Genomic DNA, 8,320 nt, shown 5'->3' with positions numbered 1-8,320 from the left:
GAAATGTGTCCAACTCCAACTAACAAGACACATCGACCAATTTGACCTCCTCAATTCTCATCAATCAGGATTCCGAGCGAAACATAGCACGGAAACAGCTATGACACACATAATTGATGACGCCCTCCAAATTCTTGATCGCAATGAGTCCTGTCTCCTCATCCTTCTTGACCTCTCGTCAGCATTTGACACGGTCAAACATGAGAACCTGATGGAGCTGCTAAGCACCAGAATGGGTCTATCGGGAACGGTTCTCAAATGGTTTTCGTCCTTCCTACACAACCGGTCTCAGAAGTTCAAGATCGATAATGTGCTATCTTCACCTGTGCCTGCAGATCTAGGTGTTCCACAAGGATCCTCCCTCTCCCCCACTTTGTTCAACCTCATCATGGAACCGCTCGCCACCTTGCTCCAAGCCTCTAATGTCCAATTCCATATGTACGCCAACGACACACAACTGTACCTAAAGCTTCAATCTCCGGAAGATATCAAACATCTGAATTCCACGCTTATTAACACCCAATCTTGGCTAGCCGATAATCACCTCAAACTAAATGCTCTGAAAACTGAGTTCCTTCTCATCTCACCCCCGGCGAAAATTTCCACCACCCAAACATGGCTCAACAACCTAACAGCACTCAATGTCCAACCCACCATCGTGGACTCAGCGAAATCCCTAGGCATCACACTGGACGCCAAGCTCAACATGCAGCAACACATCAGCAAAGCCACAAAAGCAGCTAATTTCCAAATCAACACACTGAGGAAAATCAAACCCTTCCTCCCGACTGAAGACTTCCAAACTGCTGTACAAGCGTTAGTCATCCCTCGAATCGACTACGGAATTGTGACCCTCAGCGGACTCCCGCTATCCACAACAGCTCCCTTAAGAGCCTCCCTGAACGCTGCCGCAAGACTCATTACTGGCTCAAGAAAACATTTGCATATTTCCCCAGATTTAAAGTCCCTAAAATGGCTGCCTTTTGAAGCCAGAATACAACTAAAAATTGCAGTTATGACACACGCGGCCGTGCACCACAATGCACCCAACTACCTCGCTCAAAAATTGTCCATATCAGGAGGTTCGAGGTCCAATAGAAGCTCAAAAAATCTACTCCTGAAACCCCGTAGATTCAGGAAAGAGAAAACCTACAAGCGCTCCTTCTCAGGAATGGCACCCAGGATCTGGAATGCGCTCCCGCCTGAAACTAGGCGTATCTCCTCCGCTGCACTCTTCAAGAAAGAGGTGAAAACCATCCTTCTGGCCAAGATCTCCTGAACCTTATAGGTGGTGGATCAGAGACTCTACATTGCCTTGTATCAATGCTCACCTTGTCCTCTGGCACTATACCTCTACTTGATGGTGACACTACTACACTACTTTCTGCCTACCGACCAATATATGAGACACATTGGGGCACTGATTCACCCTCCCGATGCCCTCACTCAGTGCGCTCTCTATACTAAAACACTGGTATAAGCCTGCCACACACCCAAGGTGTACCTGAACACCTCTGTAATGGGATCAATGACTTGTGCCGTTATATTACCTGTTTACCTGACTGTATATTGATATGTTTTATGTATTTTATTATTATCCTTTCATGTTAGTGACTATTACATTGCTCCCATTACCTCTGTTCATTCCTACTGCCCCTACCCTGTCATTGTGAAGCGCTCTGATATCTGTAAGGATCTTGTTCGCGCTATATAAAACTTTGAATAAATAAATAAATAAATAAAACCCTAAAAATACCCCTCTACCCAAAAACCCAAAACTTAAATTTAATTTCCAAAACCAATTACTTTTATTTACGAAGTTAATTTTATTTAATGGTCAATTATTAATTAATTAACAAATGTAATTAATTTACATATTTAATTAGTTATTATTAAATTACTCCCCACCCTATCCCCCTATAAACTCACAACCCACTACAGAAATTAATTTACTAATTATTATTTATTTATTCTTTAAATATTTATAATTACGAATTATATTTTAATTATTTACAAAATAATAATTAATTAACAATTATTATTAATTTACATATTTAATTAATTACATTTAAATTACTTCCCACCCTATTCCCCTATAAACCCACAACCCGCTACAGAAAATATTTTACGAAAATATAATTATTGATCAAATAATCAATTATTATTAATTACCAATTATATTTTAATTAATTAACAATGAATAATTAATTAACAATTACTATTATATTACAGATTTAATTAATTATATTTAAATTACTTCCCACCCTATTCCCCTATAAACCCACAACCCACTACCGAAAATATTTTACTAAAATATAATTATTGATCAATTAATCAATTGTTATTAATTACCAATTATATTTTAATTAATTAACAATTAATAATTAATTAACAATTACTATTATATTACAGATTTAATTAATTATATTTGAATTACTTCCCACCCTATTCCCCTATAAACCCACAACCCGCTACAGAAAATATTTTACGAAAATATAAATATTGATCAATTAATCAATTATTATTAATTACCAATTACATTTTAATTAATTAACAATTAATAATTAATTAACAATTACTATTATATTACAGATTTAATTAATTATATTTAAATTACTTCCCACCCTATTCACCTATAAACCCACAACCCGCTACAGAATAATATTACACAAAAAATTAAAAATATTATTAACTTACCTTAAATTCGATATTTTTGTTGTCTATATTATGTCTAGTCGATATTATGTCCATTCTATATTTTTTACTCGATATTCTGTCCAGTCGAAAAAAACAACTCGATATTATGACTGCACACCGCACCTACAACAGGCACATACAAATGCAATACCTGCAAAGTATGCGATATGGCCATTACTGAAAAGAGTTTTAATTACCAAGGGTTCAATATCTGCCCTCGCAAATTTTCTAATTGCAAGTCAAAAAATGTCATCTACCTATTAATTTGTCCCTTTAACTTAGGATACGTAGGTGAGACCGCAAGAGCCTTCTGCACTCGGTTTACTGAACATCGGTCAGCCATACATACTTCAAAAATGAACGCCTCTCTGGTTAAACACTGTATGAACTTGAAACACATACCCAATGAATTTAGATTGTATATTGTAGAAAATTTAGATAGCCATCTCCACAACAATACAGAAGAATACAGGAAAAAACGCGAAGTCTTCTGGATTTTTACGTTGTCATCACATACCCAGGGGCTCAATAGGGAGAACCCCTGGGAAAACGCGATTAAGTATAATACTACATGATTATGAGAATTTTGCTATTACTATCCATTTACTATTTACATACGGCATTATGACAATTTTATATATAGATTAGGGTGCCCTCTATTGAATTATTCCTCTTTTTAAAATTTTTCAAGACACATGTCCTGTATATGCTTATTGGTCATCTACATTCATGTTTTATTTAACCTTTAACCCAACCTAGGGTTTTTTTTTCATCCGTATATGATCGACTACCATATTATGACATTGTTAGAAATAAATGAAGGCTTATATGCCTAAATTATCCATTTGTAGACAATGACTTACTTTTGACTCTAAGATCATCCTGGGAACACCATTAACAATATATTATTAATTTGGATACATGGAGGTGGTTAGCGATCGTTATATTTTAGATAGCATTGACACTATGATATTTGTTAATATTTATGACTCTATAAATAAAACCAACTGTAAAGCATGGGGAATACCCCCCTTTTTTAATTTCGGAGTACTAAAACATCCCCGATAATTGAGAGGTAGTCCGACGTTTATTTCTATGACGAGGCTAATAATCACCCCACAGAGAACGGTTAGCGTTCCAGCTCACGTAAACATCAAAATATCGATCACATGATCCTAACGGCATCATGACGGTGCAGCACGCTGGACGCAGGTCAATATAAACGGCATGGCGGCCACATTTGGGCTTTATTACTACAAGAATATGGCGCACGGTTACCACGTACATCAATTGTAAGTATAGCAGCTACGCTTGCTCATCTTTATCAAAGCGTTCCTATAGCTTGAATCCTGCGAACATCACAGTAATCATTATGTATGGGTCCTTGTCCTTGTGCTTAGCTCATCCAACCCGTGTTTGCCGGTTCGCCATCACCTAATTTATCTATCGAGACAGAGGCAACAATTACCCTTGGTTCACCTCTTATGATTTTTAAAAAAGGTAGATATCCATCATGACAGTAGATGCCAACTTGGTATTAACTAAAAGCTAACATATACAGCTAATACCAATGTCCGTCCGTTTATCTCTTCCGTTATTTTCCTTACATAGGAACGCTGTTTATCGTATACAACTGACGTCATCTAGAAGCTATATATACTTTTACTTCCTCCCGCAAAGTAAAAGAAAGGTACATTTGCAACATGATGTTTGTATCTAACTAGGACTGTGATTTCTAGGCAGTACATATATTTAATCTCTGTATCTGTTCATTTCTCTTTGCGTCATTAATGTTTAATTAATCTAGGACGCTCTCAACCGGTCATAATCAACGCGATAAATACACAAAGACCTGAGAAACAACACATAAAGGTACCAAAGAGCTTATGCACATTTAATTTATGTTTTAATATGTGTGAGCTGTATTTAAAAGAGAACTTACAGAGCAATTGATCTCTGTTCTGATTTAGACCTGCTCTGAGTGTGGACTGCTCAGCGTTTCCCCAGATACAAATAGATATGTGTTTGCAGGCCATCAACGTAAGCTGAAGCACTTCATTTTAAACTTACAACTATTGGGGATTCGTTCGCTACCTCATCTGTATATGTCCATCTGATTGCTTTAGGCCAACTAATAACAGATTTTCAGGTATGCTGTAGCTTCAAGCTCACTTCCGCTCATTGTACATACATGGTTCTGAGATAAGTAACGCTATATCACGCTCTCTTGTTTTGGTATATTATCAATAGATATTCAGCACATTCCAGCCATACATTATACCAAGCGAAAGGCATCAAAATATTCTAGACCGGTAAGAGCAGAAAAGGAATCCTCTGGGTTTTTTGCTTGTAGGGTCTTGAACTAAGAGCCTCACTATCTTTATACTAAAATGCTTATAAAAATGTCAGTTTATCCCCCCTAATAGCGAGTCTCAGCTAGGTTGTCTAAAAACCTTTTTCCATCTCAGGTGTTTTTTTACTTTATCCTGTTCTTTTATCACAAAATCTAATCTTCTTTGAACTATTAATGGGTTATATTTATTGAAGCTACATCACTTTTCCAATTTTCTTTCTGATCAAGGGCTTTCTTTCTACCGTTTTATCTCAATCTTTTTCTGCTGTTCTGCACTAAAATTAAGTAGGAGAGCCAAATGTGTACCTGGATGTATTTTGTATCATTTCAGCCTCAATGCACTATTGTCCCTATAAATATGCAATATGTATTGTTCTTTATCTTTTAGAACAACAAGCTTACCTCCTGAAGAAGGCGGCTACTCGCCGAAATGCGCGTAGAGACTTTTGACGACATTAAATGGACTGTATAGATATTAATACTTGTGTTTTAATCATATGAACAGTATTTAACAAATATAAATCTGTATTGTGTTCTTTTTATGATATTGTGCATATGCTATATGTTTTTAAATACTAAAGGAGCGACATTTATGCTAATGTGGCCAACCCCTGGTTTGTTTTAAATGTTTGATGTATTGTGTTTGAGGTATATGCTGTAATTTTGAATAAATATATATATATATAAAAAAAATGTTATTAAGTAATTTGTTGTGGTCAGTGCATTGAGGTTCTACTCTATCCTTAGTTCCTTATTTAATCTGAAAATTTTCAGGCCACTTGTTGCCTAGGAAATTTTGAATAATGGGCAGATGTGTGAAGCATCTTGTGACGTAAGGGCGGCGCATCGCTGGAGTCGCCTCGCAAGCGCAATGCTCGGGTGTGCCCTAAACTTAACGTGCTGCGTCAGTCCTTACGTCTGCTTCAAGCAGGCGTAAGGAATTGACGTAGCAGCGTCGCACAAGTGCCTGTGTGAAATCTTGTAGATTTCACGCAGGCACTTTTGCAAGGCGCACCTGCCCCGGAACGCCCACCCTGCCCCGGAACGCCCACATGTGACGCAGGGCTTTACAACGTGACGCATTTGCCTAGACGCAGGCAGTTTTATTTATTGGCAGGTGAGACTGCCGAGCCCTCCTTCTTGCCTTGGTTTCAACCACCTGCCCAGCACCCCCATCTCCATACTCATTCCTGAGTTTGCAGGATAAAGGGTCCGATTTTAGAAAAAGACACACATTGCAGTGTAGTCTTTGAAGAGGCTGCGCTGTGTTGTGTGACAGGGAAGAGCAGGAGAGCATCATATTCACAGAGATTTGTCTCTCTCCTCCCCTCTCGCTAGAGCCAGCGCTGAATTCAGCTGCCGAGTGCCACACACACACTTTAGCGCCATAGTGCGTGCCTGGGTCTAGCATAGGTTTTGTAAAGGAAGGGTACCTTTCCTATCAAAATATCATGCCTAGACAAGTTTAAAAGCATTTCCACCTTTGTACGTGTGCTGCACAGTGCACCACACAAGCAAAGTTGTAAAAGAAAGGAGAAATAAAAAAAATCTCCTGTTAGCACCTCCTTTGAAGTGGCATTAACTTGTGGCGCTAAAGCTTGTCTACTATTGTTTGGAGATAGGGTTTTGCATCAAAAGGCATGGGTGGTTGCATGGGAATGCCCATGTAATGCCCTCTTGGCGGTAAGTAATGCAAAGCAGTGCTTTGCGGTGCTTTGAGTTACTTTCAGTGTACTTTCCAGCATAAAACAAGTTTTGCACTGGAAAGTAAATTAAAAAAAACATTTTGTGCTGGTTAGCGTCACTTTTGTGATGCTACTCCAGCGCAACATTTTTGGCAGTCTATTCCAAAGTCCTTTGGCTGGGATGGCATGTGTTAAACTCTTCAACACCCTTCAAACCAAACATTACCTAAAACCAGAGAATTTAGGACTACCATCCGTGTTTGCTAACGTGGGATCAAAATGTGGTAGAAATACCAAGTCAGAATGCCGGTGATTCCCATTGACCTGTGCCAGATCCCACACAGTCATGTGGGAGAAGAGATATGTGTGCCACAGCTGGAATCACTGATTGCTGCCATCCTTTCGAAGTTAGGGAATAACCAGAAACAGCGTCACGCGAAGAGAGCCGATGACTGCTTGGAAGGAGGAGGAACTGGCTGCTGAATCCAGGGGACCGCTAGACTGCATTTTGCCTGGACAGTCCTGGTTTTCCGAGTACTGTCCCGGCATCCTGTCACTTGTTACAAAAACAGATAAATATCCCGGGTTTGAGAGAGGGTCAGTTGAGCACGCACATTTATCACTTTGCTCAGTATGCTCACATTCACACCGGCCTTCTCATGACACCATGGATAGAGTTTTGTTTTGGCTGAGGAAGTTGATCATTTTCATGCTACAGAGGTGTGTGTTTCTGTAGTATGAAAATTAAACACTTACTTGGCCATGATAAATATACAGCCATTGACATAGAAAGAGGACTACATTTTGGCACTGCTCACATTGTCAACATTTAGTCCTATTTCTATGTCAATTGCTGTCTCGTTCTTTGTTCAGAAAATCTGGTCATCCTCCCATAGGGAAGCCCATGCCTTGTTTCTTCATCACCAGCCCCTCCCCTCCCCCCCTTCCCCCTAGTTGCCAGCTGACTGGGAGCAGGTCAAGAATCTGAGTCTTAAACCGTTTGAGGGGCTGCATTTTTTATTCTTGTTCCGGAGCTTTATATAGCGCAAACTTGACCCGAAGGTATCAGGTATCAGAGCACTTTACATGAGCACCAGTGACGTTACACAAGGTCTCATTCATTTTTATACGGGAAGATTAAGTGATTTGCCCAAAATCACAGGATGTTTAGCGTCATTGCCGAGACTCGAACCTGGTTCCCCAGATTTGAGATCGACCGTCCTAGCCCGTTAGGCCACATCCTCTCCCCAAATCCTCTCCAGGGAAGATGTCGAGTGGATTGAAGTATACCTCTGCAGGAGAGTTTCTACAAGAGGAGACCCTGTATGTGCAGGTGAGACACATAACTAATATTAAGGCAGTGAGACCCAGGAGAGAGGGCCATCCCTACAAAGAACTGCGGCTCTACTTAACATATGATATTGATTATAGGAACCTGCTTTATCTGGGGGCCACGAGCAAGGTCATGGGCCGCCTCCAAGTGCTCCAAAACGCCGCGGCGCGGCTTGTACTCAGACTCCCCAGGAGGTCACCCTCCAAACCTGCTCTTCAAGCCCTCCATTGGCTTTCTATGGAGAAGAAGGAT

The 8,320-nt window shown here is 39.6% G+C and overlaps 1 long non-coding RNA gene across 2 annotated transcripts; it reads left to right on the top strand.

The window, feature by feature from the left end:
• Positions 1 to 3,852: 3,852 nt before the first annotated feature.
• On the top strand, positions 3,853 to 5,734 carry LOC144785050 (uncharacterized). Of its 2 annotated transcripts, XR_013601745.1 has the most exons (7): positions 3,876 to 3,989; positions 4,098 to 4,197; positions 4,309 to 4,387; positions 4,505 to 4,569; positions 4,668 to 4,846; positions 4,948 to 5,009; positions 5,439 to 5,734. It is a non-coding gene; the product is annotated as an uncharacterized LOC144785050 (long non-coding RNA). The 2 variants fall into 2 exon arrangements; XR_013601744.1 differs by lacking the exon at positions 4,098 to 4,197 and having other exon boundaries at positions 3,853 to 3,989.
• Positions 5,735 to 8,320: the final 2,586 nt, after the last annotated feature.

This window comes from Lissotriton helveticus, chromosome 10, assembly GCF_964261635.1.
Source record: "Lissotriton helveticus chromosome 10, aLisHel1.1, whole genome shotgun sequence".
Taxonomy (NCBI): Eukaryota; Metazoa; Chordata; class Amphibia; order Caudata; family Salamandridae; genus Lissotriton; species Lissotriton helveticus.
This window is presented reverse-complemented; position numbering and strand designations above follow the sequence as displayed.